Source organism: Phocoena phocoena, chromosome 14 (genome assembly GCF_963924675.1).
Source record: "Phocoena phocoena chromosome 14, mPhoPho1.1, whole genome shotgun sequence".
Classification (NCBI taxonomy): domain Eukaryota; kingdom Metazoa; phylum Chordata; class Mammalia; order Artiodactyla; family Phocoenidae; genus Phocoena; species Phocoena phocoena.
This window is the reverse complement of record NC_089232.1, coordinates 59,299,524-59,314,355: the sequence shown is the minus strand read 5'-3', so window position 1 is coordinate 59,314,355 and position 14,832 is coordinate 59,299,524. Positions and strand designations below refer to the sequence as shown.

General features: G+C 45.0%; 1 pseudogene; it reads left to right on the top strand.

Annotated features, from left to right (window-relative positions):
* The first annotated feature begins 12,683 nt into the window (after positions 1-12,683).
* On the top strand, positions 12,684-14,076 carry LOC136133592 (tyrosine--tRNA ligase, mitochondrial pseudogene; annotated as a pseudogene).
* Positions 14,077-14,832: the final 756 nt, after the last annotated feature.

Below are 14,832 nucleotides of genomic sequence, written 5' to 3'. Positions count from 1 at the left end.
GGACCACTGGCTTCAGGATCTCCAAAGGGAGCTTCTAGAATAGGTGCAAGAAAAAGAGAGAACCAACCAAGGTTTACTCCTTCAGTCCAGCATTTCCCAAAGAGTCTAATCTTAAGTATTACTAGTGACCTCATAAAAAGGCCAATGTCCTGACCCCTGTCCCAGGGGATTCAGAATCAGAGTGGGAGGGAAGAGTCAAAACAGCGGGGCTCATATTCAGATGTCCCTTGTGGGGTGTGGCCCACTCATCCAACCCCACTTGAGAATTACTGCTCTGGGCTCCAGCAACCACTGGTTTACTCATAATACCCACCTCAGCCCAAGAGAGTCAACACCTAAGACGGACCTGACACTGGTTCTCCATTCAGAAAATAAATACTATTCAAAACCTTTGGTTTTTTTAGCCTGAGAAAGTACAAAAAATTTTAAATGGAAATTTCTGTCTCTGATCATTTTTTGGGGTTAATTATGGATGGATCAGGCAAAGAGCGGCCCATAGAGACCCCTGAAAACAAAGCATTCAGTCAGGATGGAGAAAAGACTGTCAACAAACTAAGAAAGAAGAGGGAGACTAAGTGGGAGAGAGGGGCAAGAAGACGATGGGGGAGGGGCAGAGAAGCTGAGATTTCATGAAAAACGAATAAAGGATGATTCTGGTCCATTAAACTCATGGAAGGGAGCCCTGGTTGGTGGTTAAACACGTGGCTGTGTTTTGAGGTTGTTTAGTTTAAACACCAGTTCTTTTTCTTTCTAACCAGCAGTTGACTCAACCTTTTTGAGCCTCAGTTTCCCAGTCTATAAATAGGCTAATAACAGTGCCTCTCTTGAAGGGTTATAAGTAGCAAATGCAATGAGGTAGTTGGTATTTACCAGGCTTCATCAGCTGGTATGGCCACACTGATAGCAAGAAGCACTGAGCCAGTGTTAACCATTATGATTCTAACACCTCTTTTGGAGAAATCTTTTCCAACCTAAAATCTAATTTATCACGTCTTAGTCAAGAGAAAGGCTGTACCCTTGTAGACCATCCCTGTGATAAGTCCTGTTCTTGATTTACTTTAAAACCAGACCACACAGCAATAAAAGATGTTTATCCGGCTCTTCTTTCCCACTGATGAATGAGGAGAGGCCGATCAGACAAGGAGCCTACTCCTGGGACGGTGGGGCCCAGCAGCCCACAGGACACAGTGGGTGTCTGAGCCTCCCATTTTGCTCAGTTTAATCCGAGGTGCACCTTCTGTTTGCAGCTCAGCTGGGCTAAGCAGGTACTTCTCTTGCTGTTCTGAAGACTGGGTCCCTCTTCCTCACCTCAACTCACTACTCCAGACAAAACAAGGCAACTTGATTAGAAAAGAGACAAGGTTGACAAGAATTGTATTTTCTCTGGGAGATTTCCTGCAAAGGGGTGGGCTGGTGCTCCAAGCTACAGGAGGTTAACAGACTACTGACTGGTTAATGGGTTACTCTCCACCAGTGGTTCTCAGACTTGAGTGTGCATCACAGTGCCCTGGAGGGCTTGTTCTAACACAGATGGCTGCACCCCACCCCCAGAATTTCTAATTTCGGAGTACTAGGGTGGGGCCTGAGGATTTGTCTTTCTAACAAACCCCCAGGAGATGGTGGTGATGCTGCCAGCTCTTAGACCATACTCTGAAGACCACTACTCTACATTTTGAAGAAAGAAACCACAACTGATCAGAAAATATACACTATCATCGAAAAGTCAAACGAAAGGATACTCTTCCTCAGTGGCTAATTATAATGCGGGCTGGAGGAGCATAAAATAATATCACTAAATAGGCATCAGATTATCTTTGTATGTCATACTTAATTATAGCACTGGTCCCAAACACCAAGCACAGTATTCAGCTGATTGCTTACGAGGACGACGGTTGTCTCATGATTTCGTTTTTAATTTATGAAGAACTTTAGTATCCAGTATCCTTTGAGATCGCTTGAATGACCCACTGGCCCAAAAGCGTCTCCCACTTTATGAAAAACTTCCAACGTCAGAATCACTAAGTCCATGGTGTGCCTCGACCTATACAGGAGTACCTTCTGGTCTTCTCTCATTTGGCTTGGGAACGTTAATTAAATTAGTTGAACACTCTGGTACATTGATAGTGAGAAGCAATGAAGTTCTATGGGTAGGACCAGCCCCAGGGGACAATGAGATGGGAGGAGGGGGCAGCCTGAAGACTTGTCTATGAGGGCGGCTGCCCATGGACAAAGGAGGAAGGCAGACACTGAAATAAGGTTACAAGGAGCTAGTGGGTACCTGCTTTTGTATACAGCCATCTTGATTATCAAAGGGGTTACAAGATGCGAAGGAGAGGAGTAAAGGTGAGGGGGAAAAACAGTTCCTGACTGCTCCGGAGGGAAATCAAAGGAACATTAATAACTTGGCTCCTGACCACTACGTGTGGCCTGTTTAATTCACAAGACCCAACTCTCCCTCGCGTACTGTCCCAGTTCTCATCCCGAACCCAGGAAGGCAATGCTTTCTGTACAGGCCATTCTACAGGGAGGCTGGGTCACTTATTTCTGGGAGGATGCGGTACAGGTCCACAGAGGGAGAAGACAGAGAGCACAGCCTCAGACAGAAATATGTACCCTGACATTTGAGATGCCTTTTGCTAATTCCCTTGGAGACGGGTGTCAGGTAACTGAGGACAAGATTGTAAACACAGGCACCTCTGTCTGCTCCTGTGCTGTGACCTGTGTCCAGGACACTCTCTCCCAGGGGTAGCCTCATCGGGCCTAGAAGCCAGTTCTTGGTATAGAAATTTTGCCTGGAAAGGAATATTTTCATTGTGCAGGCTCAAAAGAGGCTTCTGGGTGAGTTCAGTGCCTCAGTGGACGGCAATGCACTCAAAAGAGCGGGGGCTGATTAAAGTGTTGGAAAACAGTATGGATTAGGTTAGGGGACTCAAAACACAGAAGGCTGAGGCCTTTTGAACATAGCAAAGAAACTACTTTTCGTAGCATCCTGCCCATGAGCTCTGCCTGTGCTGTTCAGTCTTTACCACAACCAGGCAAAGGTGCAGAAAGAGGCTCAGAGCTAAGTCACTGCCTGAGGTCACTCAGCTGGTAGTGACAGAGCCAGGGCTGCATCCGACTTGAGACCCACGCTCTGTTCATCCCATCATGTGGCCCTCTAAGGGGGAACACAGTAGAGTCTGTAAATAAGGGAATAAAAGGTGGTACTCTGGTATTCTCCATTTCTGCAACATAAGAGTGTTAGGTTACACATAAGTCGGATTGTTTAAAACTGAAATGGATTATCTCAGGAAGTTACAGAAATCCCTTTGGGAGTACTGCCCTACCCTGAATGGGGAGAACGTGTGCTGAAGGACACCCTTTGCAATCGAGGAGCAGCCCAGAGGAAGAGGCATGGGTGTAGGGTCTGGAAGAGGTTCCAGCGAGTCATAGGGGAGGGTGAGCCACAGAAGCCTCCCACCCCCACCAAACACACACACACACACACACACACACACACACATGATCAAAAAGATTAGCTGAAAATGTGGGGCCTTTTTTCATACTAAGTCTCAAAGGAATGAGGCCGTGATGCAGGACAGGCAGCTGTTTTAGGCTGTTAGACTTGCCTGCACCTCCTCCCTGACTGAATCCCCAACAGAAATGCCATCGCTTATTCTGACACTTGGGAGGAGGAGGAGGAAGATTTGTGCCCAGAGTCCTTTTCAGCAGAAGCTGATCTGAGCCTGGGTGGTTGCCCTCTACAGGCCCTGCCAGGCAGCTGTCGTGTGCTCATCCATGGAGGGTTGGCTAGGTCCTGGCACAGACCCAAGGGTCCGCACACCATGGGTGCCAGCCAAGAATGGAATAAGGAGGAGCAAAATCAAATGCAAACCTTGACAGTCCCTATGCCCGTGGACATCTGCAAGCTTCAGCACCTGCGAGCAGCTCACCACCAGCAACGAGCTCCTTGCAGAGGGGTTCTGTGAGTAACTGGATCCTCTGAGAGGCTCCCAGTCCCTAGAGACTGAAGACAGCTCACCTTGTGTCAGGAGCAGAGCTGTGCCCCCATCACAGTGCACAGTGTCAGATGTTCAAGGCAGACCCTCTGACCAGCCCTGCCTTCCGGGTCCCGCGAATGCCCTTATGAGCCCCCATTCACCTCTGCTCGCAGTTTGGTCCTTGCCTCCATGTGTCTGTTTCCTCCCTGTCAGTCTAAATCCTATTCATCCTTCAAGAACTAACTGGAGGGACTTCCCTGGTGGCACAGTGGTTAAGAATCCGCCTGCCAGTGCAGGGGACATGGGTTCAAGCCCTGGTCTGGGAAGATCCCACATGCCGCAGAGCAACTAAGCCCGTGCGCCACAACTACTGAGCCTGTGCTCTAGAGCCTGTGAGCCACAACTACTGAGCCCACGTGCCACAGCTACTGAAGCCCGCAGGCCTAGAGCCTGTGCTCCACAACAAGAGAAGCCACTGCAGTGAGAAGCCCATGCACCACAACGAAGAGTAGCCCTGGCTCACCGCAGCTAGAGAAAGCCCACGCACAGCAACAAAGATCCAACGCAGCCAAAAATAAAATAAATAAATTTATATTAAAAAAAACTAACTGGAAGACACTTCCTCCTTGAAGCCTCCAGGGCCACCCCTGCCTATGGAGATCTCTCCCTCCTGTGAATTCTTCACCGTCTGTCTATACCACTTATTCAACTTTTTCCATGGCCCCTACTCCCATCAAGGTGCACTGACTTGCCTTTTACATATGTCTGTCTAGATGATTAAGCTTTTTCTAAAATTTTCTCCAGCACACAGCGTGGTTCAGAGTGCACAGGAGACATGCAAATACTTGTTTGGCTGCCTAAGTATGAACTAAGTATGGACAAACTTCTTCCAAAAAAAATTTTTATTGGGCCTGTGTTATATTCTTTCAGAAATAAATATCCCAGCCTTCTGAGGTGTATAACATAGAAAGATGTTCTTGCAAATACAGGAGAATAGAATAAGGCCTATCTATTCATGTAGAGAAAAAATAGAAAATAGAGAATATTTACAATCCTACCATCCAGAATCAACCACTACATATATATATGTTTGGAACAATATATCCTAACACTTAAACAGTGGTTATATATATATTATATATAATATATATATAATAGCTCTTTTGAGATATAATTCACATCCCATACAATTGGACACCCATAGGGAAAAAGATAAAATTGGATCCATTTCTCACACTAAACATCAGGATAATTCTAAATGGGTCAAAGCTCTAAATGTAAAAATGAAACCATACAAATAATAGAAAAAAATTGGGTGAAATATTTTATAACTTAAGAGAGGCGAAATCCAGAAGTAATAAGAGAAAAGATTAATAAATTTGGCTCCATGGCATTTTTTTAGTCCTAAGTAAAATCAAAAGGCAACTGAAAACCTGGGAGAAATTACTGCAAATTATCAATATATCATAGACAAAGGGCAAATATCCTTAACAATTAAAGACTCTGAAGAAAAAGCCCAATAACTTGATTTTAAAAATGAGATATGGGGCTTCCATGGTGGCGCAGTGGTTGAGAGTCTGCCTGCCGATGCAGGGGGCGCAGGTTCGTGCCCCGGTCCGGGAGGATCCCGTGCGCCACGGAGCAGCTGGGCCCGTGGCCGTGGCCGCTGGGCCTGCGCGTCCGGAGCCTGTGCACCGCAGCGGGAGAGGCCACGGCAGTGAGAGGCCCGTGTGCCGCAAAAAAAAAAAAAAAGAGAGAGATATGAATAGGCATTTCACAGAAAAAGAAAAGCAAACGAATTCAATGAAAATACTTCCCCATTGCTCATAACAAGAGAACTGCAAATTTAAACTATACCATTTCTTATCTTTCAGATAAGCAAAAACCCAAAAGTCTGACAACACACTCTATTGGTGAGGTTCTAGGAAAACAGTTACTCTGCTACATTGCTGATGGGAATTCAAAATGTACCAATCTCTTTGGAGGATTTTGTCATGTCTAGCAACATTGCACACGCCTTTTCCCTTTGACCCAGCAATCACAGTTCCCGGGAGTCTATCCCAAATATAACTACCAAAATTGTGAAATGACATATGCTCAAGGTTATCCTCTGCAGCACAATCGCAACAGCAAAGCTTGAGTACAACTCAAATGTCCATCCGTATGGGACTGGTTGGACAAATTCTGGAATGCACACACACTGGAGTGTCATGCCGCTGTAAAACAGAATAAGGACGGCCTCCAGAAATACAAGGGCAGAAGAGGACGCATCATATTAGAAAGTGAGGAGGAATACAAGTTCACACATATAAACAAAAATGGTAGGATAAAGCCAAACTAATAAAAAATACATCTCTAAAGCAAGGAAGAGACTGACGGTTGAAAGGGGAAGAGAGCAGACAGGGAAGCTATACTTCTCTGTTTATATCTTTTTTATAATTTTGACTTTCAGCCATGTAGATATCTTGCAGTATTATAAAACAAAATCATATTTAGAAAAGGCAACCCCCATCAATCAAAAACAAACTGGAACAAATGAAACTAACAGTGTATCATATTGATTTCATAATCACATTGAGAAGAAGTATTTCAGGTGATTTTAAAACACGATATCTTGGGCTTCCCTGGTGGCGCAGTGGTTAAGAGTCCACCTGCAAATGCAGGGGACTATGGGTTCGTGCCCCGGTCCGGGAAGATCCCATGTGCTGCGGAGTGGCTGGGCCCGTGAGCCATGGCCACCGAGCCTGCGCGTTCGGAGCCTGTGCTCCGCAACGGGAGAGGTCACAACAGTGAGAGGCCCAAAGTAAAACACGATATTTTGACTGAACACACCTAGTGGGATAGCGCCTAGGGACAAAGAGGGTCGCAAAGACATCTTAAACTGATTTTCTCAGTCTTCCCAGTTATTCCACAGGACAAATGACCCAGTTTTGCTAACAAATAAAATGTATAATAACTAAAAGGAAGACATTCTTTTTTTTTTTTTTAGGAAGACATTCTTTTATAGATCAGAAAAGACTTAAGAGGGACTTCCCTGGCAGTTCAGTGGTTAAGACTTTGCCTTCCAATGCAGGTGGTGCAGGTTCAATCCCTGGTCAGGGAGCTAAGATCCCACATACCTCGTGGCCAAAAAAACCCAAAACCCAGAAGCAATATTGTAACAAATTCAATAAAGACTTTAAAATGATCCACATCAAAAAAAAAACTTTAAAAAAAGAAAGAAAGAAAAGACTTAAGGGACCTAAAATCAAATATACCTGTGAAAAGAAAGTTTTGAAATAATCAGAGAAAATTGGACTGTAATATTAGATGACATTAAGGAATTATTTTCAATTTTATTGAGTGTAATAATGGTATTGTGGTTACTTTTTAAGATCCTTTCTCATTAGAGGTTTTTCCCTTATGTCTATGTCTTTTTGTTTTTTATTTATTTTTGGCTGCATTGGGTCTTCGTTGCTGCCCACCGGCTTTCTCTAGATGCAGAGAGCGGGACCTACTCTTCATTGTAGTGTGCAGGCTTCTCACTGTGGTGGCTTCCCTTGCTGCAGAGCATGGACTCTAGGACGCACAAGCTTCAGTAGTTGTGGCACGCGGGCTCAGTAGTTGTGGCGCACAGGCTTAGTTGCCCCACGGCATGTGGGATCTTCCAGGACCAGGGATTGAACCCATGTCCCCTGCACTGGCAGGCAGATTCTTAACCACTGCAACACCAGGGAAGTCCCTTTTTCTTTTGTTTGTGTGTTTGTTTTAATTTATTCTGAGCCTTTTTAAAATTTTTTATTTATTTATTTATTTTCAATGCGTTGGGTCTTCGTTGTTGCATGCGGGCTTTTCTCTAGTTGTGGCGAGCGGAGGCTACTCTTCGTTGCGGTGTGCAGGCTTCTCATTGAAGTGGCTTCTCTTGTTGCAGAGCACAGGCTCTAGGCACACGGGCTTCAGTAGTTGTGGCTCATGGGCTCTAGAGCACAGGCTCAGTAGTTGTGGCACACGGGCTTAGTTGCTCCGCGGCACGTGGGATCTTCCCGGACCAGGAATCGAACCTGTGTCCCTTGCACCGGCAGGCAGATTCTCAATCACTGTGCCACCAGGGAAGCCCTATTCTGAGCCTTTTTTAAGTGTGGTTTTAAGTAAGGTTCCCAGACACCTGAACAACAGAGCTAAGAGGTGACTTCAGGAGCCCCTGAGTGATGTGCCAGGGCTCTGTGACACCAAGTCCTACATCAAACAACTAAGTCAACGGTGAATTTTTCAGAAGGTGCAAGTGAGGAAATGGAGTCTTAAAAGGAATGACCTTATAACACATATTCTATTGGATCAAGTTGGATGAAGTGGAAAAACTTTCTTGGCAGGTAAAAATCAAACCACCCATCAAAAAGATACAAGCACCCCAATGTTCATAGCAACTCTACTGACAATAGCCAAAATACGGAAGCGACCCAAGTGCCCATCAATGGATGATGGATAAAGAAGATGTGGTATATATATAGATAATGGAATATTAGTCATAAAAAAATGAAATTCTGCCATTTGCAGCAACATGGATGGACCTAGGGAATATTATGCTTAGTGAAATAAGTCAAAGACAAATACTGTATGATACCACTTATATGTGGAATCTAAAAAATAATGCAAATGAATGTATATGCAAGACAGATACAGGAAACAAACTAGTGGTTACCAAAGGAGAGAAGGAAGGGGGAAGGAACAAATTAGGGCTACAGGATTAAAAGATACAAACTACTATATATAAAATAGATAAACAGCAAGGATATATTACATAGCATAGGGAATTATAGCCATTATCTTGTAATAACTTTTAATGACATATAATCTATGAAAATACTGACTCACTATGCTGAACATCTGAAACTAACATAACATTGTAAATCAACTATACTTCAAATTTTTTTAATTAAAATTAAAAAAATTTTTTTTAAATCTAAGCATACAATGCCAAGAGCACAGGTTCTAGAGCCAGGCTGCAGGTTCAAATTTCAGCTCTGCTGCTTCATAATTTGGGGGCCTTGGGCCAGTTACTTAGTCTCCCTGTGCCTCAGTTTCCCTGTCTTCATAGGGGAGTAATAATAATACCTACCCCACAGGGCTGTTGTGAGTAAATACATGTAAGTTAAATACATGTAAAGTGCTTAGAGCTGTAACTAGCACCTAAGATGCGTAATATGTTAGTAAATACAATAAATCTTTTTTTAAGCAATTTTAAAATTATTATTATTTTTTTGGCCATGTTGTGTGGCTTGTGGGATTTTAGTTCCCCAACCAGGGATCGAACCCAGGCCCTCAGCAGTGGAGTCCTAACCACTGGACTGCCAGGGAATTCCCTTAAGCACTTAATTTTTGAAATAAATTTATCAGTCATATATATTGCTCCTTTTAGTTTTCCAAAGGAAATAAAGTTTATTGAAATTCCTTAATAAACTGTCTAGAATTTTTTTTGCACCTTTAAATAGAGAGCTTGTTAGTGGGGAAATATAACACAAACAGTAGATCCTGACATCCTCCCTGCAGCTCTGCTCCTGCAGTGGTGCGCCCTCTTCTGGCTGATTCTGGATGGTGACCCCCCCCCCCAGCACGGGTTCTGAGGAGTTGAAGAGCTCAAGGCTGCCCTTTACTGAGGGCAGACCAGGCCAGGTGCCAAACAACCTCAGGACTACCTCCTCCAGGAAGGTTTCCGTCATCCCTTGGTCCAGGTTAGGTGCCCTTCTTTGCCTCTTTTCCTACAGTGAGTAACCACTACCTGAGGGCATCCTCCTCACATTACATTGAAGTTCCCATCTTGTTTATCTCCCTGCAGGATGGCACCTGGTAAGGGTAGAGCTTTGCCTTCCTTGCTCTCCTTTGTAACCCCTAGCACAGTGCCTGCCACACCATTTGTCAAACTGAACTGGGTTTCAGTATCACCTTGCTGATAGACAGCCTCATGCCTGAGCAGAGAGGAACAGATGAAAGAGGGAGCCACACGCAAATGCCATCTGCATTTCCACTCGGAGCCTGCCTTGACCATCAAAACTTAAATCCCATCTCATTAAAAGCATGTTGTCTAATTCCCCTCAGTGTATGTTCCTTGCTTCGCTCCACAACCATTTACTGAAGATGCCCCTGATATATAATCGTGCCCTCCAAAAACTTTTGACTGGTGAAAGAAATGAGCCTCATCAAAAGACACAATCAACAGTGAAAAGGCAACCGACAGAATGGAAGGAAATATTTGCGAATCGTATACCCGGTAAGTGGTTACTATCCAGAATACATAGAGAACTTCTACAACTCAATAATAATAACAACTATAACAACAAACAACCCAATTTTAAAGTGGGCAAAGGATTTGACTAGACATTTCTCCAAAGAAGACATACAAATGACCAACAAGCATATGAAAAAATGCTCACCATCACTATCCATTAGGTAAATGCAAGTCAGAACTACTATGAGATAATACCTCACATCCATCAGGGTGGCTACTACCAAAAAAACAGAAAATAACGACTGTTGGCCAGGATGTGGAAAAATAGGAACACTTGTGCCCTGCTGGTAGGAAAGTAAAATAGTGCAGCCACTGTGGAAAACAGTATGGAAATTCCTCAAAAAATTAAAAATATAATTTCCATATGACCCTTGTAAGGGACCGAATGTTTGTTTCCCCCTAATATTCTTATGTTGAAATCCTAACCCCCATTGTGATGGCATTTGGAGCTGGGGCCTCTGGGAGGTGAGGTGATTAGGTGATAAAGGCAGAGCCCTTATGATGGGATTAGTGCCCTTATAAAAAAGACCCCACAGAGCTCCCTCACCCATTCCACCATGTGAGGACACAGCAAAAAGACAGTCGTCTATGAACCAGGAAGCAAATCTCACCAGACACCTAATCATGCCCTGATCTTGCACTTTCCAGCCTCCAGAACCATGAGAAATAAGTTTCTGCTGTCTATAAGCCACCCAGGATATGGTATTCTGTTACAACAGCCCAAACAGACAAAGACAAGCCAGCAATCCCACTTCTGGGTGTATATCTAAAAGAATCCAAAGCAGGATCTTGAAGAGATTATTTGCATAGTCATGTTCATAATAGCACTACTCACAATAGCCAAGAAGTGGAAGCAACCCAAGTATCCATCAACAGGTATCATTAAAATGTATGTATACATACAATGGAATATTATTTAGCCTCAAAAAAGAAGGAAATTCTGACACATGCTACAACACAAAGGAACCTGGAGAACATTGTGCTAAGTGACATAAACCAGTCACAAAAAGTCAAATCCTGTATGATCCCACTTCTGTGAGATATCTAGAGAAGTCAAATTCATAGAAACAGAAAGTCCATCGATAGTAACTAGGGGCTGGGGGCAGCAGGAAATGGGAAGTTGTTCAATGAGCACAGAGTTTCAGTTTTGCCAGATTAAAAAGTTCTGGAGGTTGGTTGCACAACAGTGTAAATATACTTAACACTGTACACTTAGAAATGTTTAAGATAATAAATCTTATGGCTTTTTCCCCACAATTTTAAAGAAGAGAGATAAGCCAAGCGCAAAAATAATTCTAAAGATTTTATTGAATCATGTCAACTAGTTGGGAGATAAAAACATGATTTGGGGTCCTATAATTACTCTCCAACTAGTCCAAATTGGCTCATCCCTCTTTTCCTAAATAGTGGGTCACTTAATCACTTCTTTGCCATATTCTATAGCTTTCCAGTCACCTTTGATCATTTCAGATTTAAGACTGAGTCTGTAACCCAGCAGAACCCTATGGAGCCTTCCTGGGACCGATTTCCCCCGTCCTCCTGGTCAAATCCATCTAAATATGTGATTTGCTGCAGCAGTTCAAAAATAATTTCTTTATAATCTTCCTGGCTTGTGATCTCACAGTTAAACAAGTCAAGACTTTTCAAATTTTTAAGATTTTGCAGAGCTTCTACTATACCAAGATCTTTGATTTTGTTTCCACTCAAATTGAGGTAGGTAAGATTTGGACATTTCTCTGCCAGGATATTCAAGCCTCCAGAAATTATACTGCCACTACATTCCAACTTTCAAAGTTTACTCAAGCTGGGCAGTCGGGCCAGTGAACTTTGTTCCACATTACCCATACTCGGAAACTCTTGTTTTTTAAAAGTATCATTCAGGCTTTCAGTTTCCCCATTGTTCTTTCACAGGGCCGGTATTACCGGAAACAGACCAGAACTAGATAAACCAGAGCTCGCGGGCCTCTCAAGGTCGCAGTTCCCTAGCACGAGAATGGAAAATTTCCTACCTACTGTCCCACACGGGGGCTCAGACCAGCCTCAGTCTTACCGGACTTTCCCAGCACCACGCAGGCGGTGCCCGACGGCGGAAGAACTCCTCCCCTCAGAGGGGAAAACCCAATTAAAGCGGCACTCCGCTCAAAACCAGGTGACCAAGTCTCACACCTTTCCCCCCGGCCCCCCCAAAAAAAGAAAATCTCCAATCAAGGCATCCCAGTAGGTAAGTACACCCTGGTGTCCTCACGCTCGAGGTTCTGCCACTCACCAGAGGCGTCTCAAAGATCAGACAAGACCAAACCAGACCAGCACCGTTTCTTCCTCCTCCTCCTCTTCTTCCTCCTCGTCTTCCTCATATCCTTCAGGTGGACCACCTTCATCTTCATCGTGTTCATCTCCATATACCCATCATCCTCTTCCTCTTAGCCTGGGGCTTCGCCAAGATGGCGGCGCCCATGTGGCTGTGAATTTCCCAGGGTCGGTGGTTTGGTACCTGAGGAGGGCCGTGAGTCCGGCCTCTGGGGCTGCGTGAGGCCCACACGGGCGCTCAGGGGTTTCTGGTGGTGCAGAAGGCTCGGGATCTGTTCAAGGAATTCTTCTCCGGGAGGGGGATGAAGACAGAGCTCCCAGAGCTCTTCCACACGTGGCTTCGACCCCACGGCCGGCTCACTTCATGTGGGGCATCTGCTGGCGCTGCTGGGCCTGTCTCACCCCCAGCGAGCAGGCCACAGCACGATGACGCTAGTGGGAGGCGCCGCGGCGCGCCTGGGAGACCCGAGCGGTGGTTCCAAGGAGCGCGAGGCACCGGACGCAGAGCGCTCGCAGATCAACGCGCCCGCCCTGCAGCGAGGGCTCAAGGCCCTGGCGGCTGATCACCAGCAGCTCTTCACTAACGCGCGGACCCAGGGCAGCTTCACGTTGCTGGACACCTCGGCGTGGTCCCAGAAGTATCACCTGCTGCACTTCCTAGCTGCAGTGGGCTGCCACTTCCGCAGGGGTGCGCTGCTGAGCCGACTGAGCATGCAGACTCCGCTCCAGAGCCTGAAAGGCATGAGTTTGGCCACGTTTTTAATACCAGGTGCTCCAGGCCTATGATTGCTACTACCTGTTCTAGCCTTATGGATGCCGGGTCCAACTAGGTGGATCTGATCAGCTGGGCAATATCATGTCTGGATATGAGTTCATCCATAAGTTCACCGGAGAAAACATATTTAGAATCTGTTCCTCTAATTACAACTGGAGCAAAACTGGGGAAGTCCGCTGGCAATGCTGTCTGGCTAAACAGATAAGACATCTCCATTTGAATTGTATCAATTCTTTGTGAGGCAGCAAGATGATTTGGTAGAAAGGTCCCTGAAGCTCTTCACTTTTCTGAACCTTCCAGAGATTGACCACATAATGTAGCTGCATGTCAGAGAGCCAGAAAAGCAGGGTGGTCAGAAATGACTCGCTGCAGAAGTAACAAAGCTTGTTCACGGACAAGAACGACTGGGGTCTGCTGAAAGGTGTACACAAGCCCTTTATCATGGTAGCATAGATGCGCTAGAGGTCATGTCTGATCAAACTCCTTTAGAGTTTTTAAAAGAAGCTTCATCTTCTGAATTAGTTCTTGACCCTGGAACAAGCATCCTAGATGCCTGCTGCAAAGTAAATGCCATTTCAAATGGACCCCGAGGGTATCAGATGATAACAGAAGGCGGAATCAGTATAAATCACAGACAAGTAACAAATTCTGAGACTGTTTTAGTTGTTGGACAACGTATTCTTAAGAATGGACTTTGGTTACTTAAAATAGGAAAAAGAAATTTTTACATTATAAAATGGCTTCAGCAATGATGAAAAATCCTTCTGGTGGTTCAAACTTATCCACAATTCATTCTCAAGACATACGAACTTATACCTTCGCTTATGCAAATCAAACAATAAGCAGGTGGGGGACAGGGGAGAAGTGTCTCAGGAAGGCCTCATAGGGTCCTGCTTGGTAACACGAGAACAAGAAGTTGCAGGACTTGTAGGCAGCACCGTTCAGCTACATCGGACATGCGTGAAGGGGGTCATAGATATGAAGTTGGAACATGCCCAGCCACGCCCAGGACTCTATTTCCTGTCACATTTGACTCAGTCTGGTTTGAGGAGGGATAGAGACAGCTGTGTGGCCCTTCTCAGGATCAGCACAGGCAGACCAGGCTGAGAGCACTGAAGTTCACTTGTGCTGGCAAGGAGCCATCGGCCTTGAAAACAGGGTCCATTTATGGTTTACCTTTTCCTTTGTCTCGGGACATAAAATTAGCAAAATTTCTCCTGCAGCCCATCACCGTTTTCTGTGAAGTGCCAGCTGTCACTCCATGACTCAGATCACTCCACACAGCACATTCTAACCTGAATGACACTGGCCAGAATGCACTAGCCATCGGTCCCGCCTGCTTTGAATTTCCATCGTTGCACAGCCCAATCTTAGCAGAGGGAAGCCCGCTCAAGGAAGCAGAGTTGAAGGTTAGCTCTGACCCCTGTGCGTGAACGTGCACTGAAAAGTGACAAGTGACACAAAGATAAGAAGTAGTGATGATGATGTGTATCCTTATACACTGAATG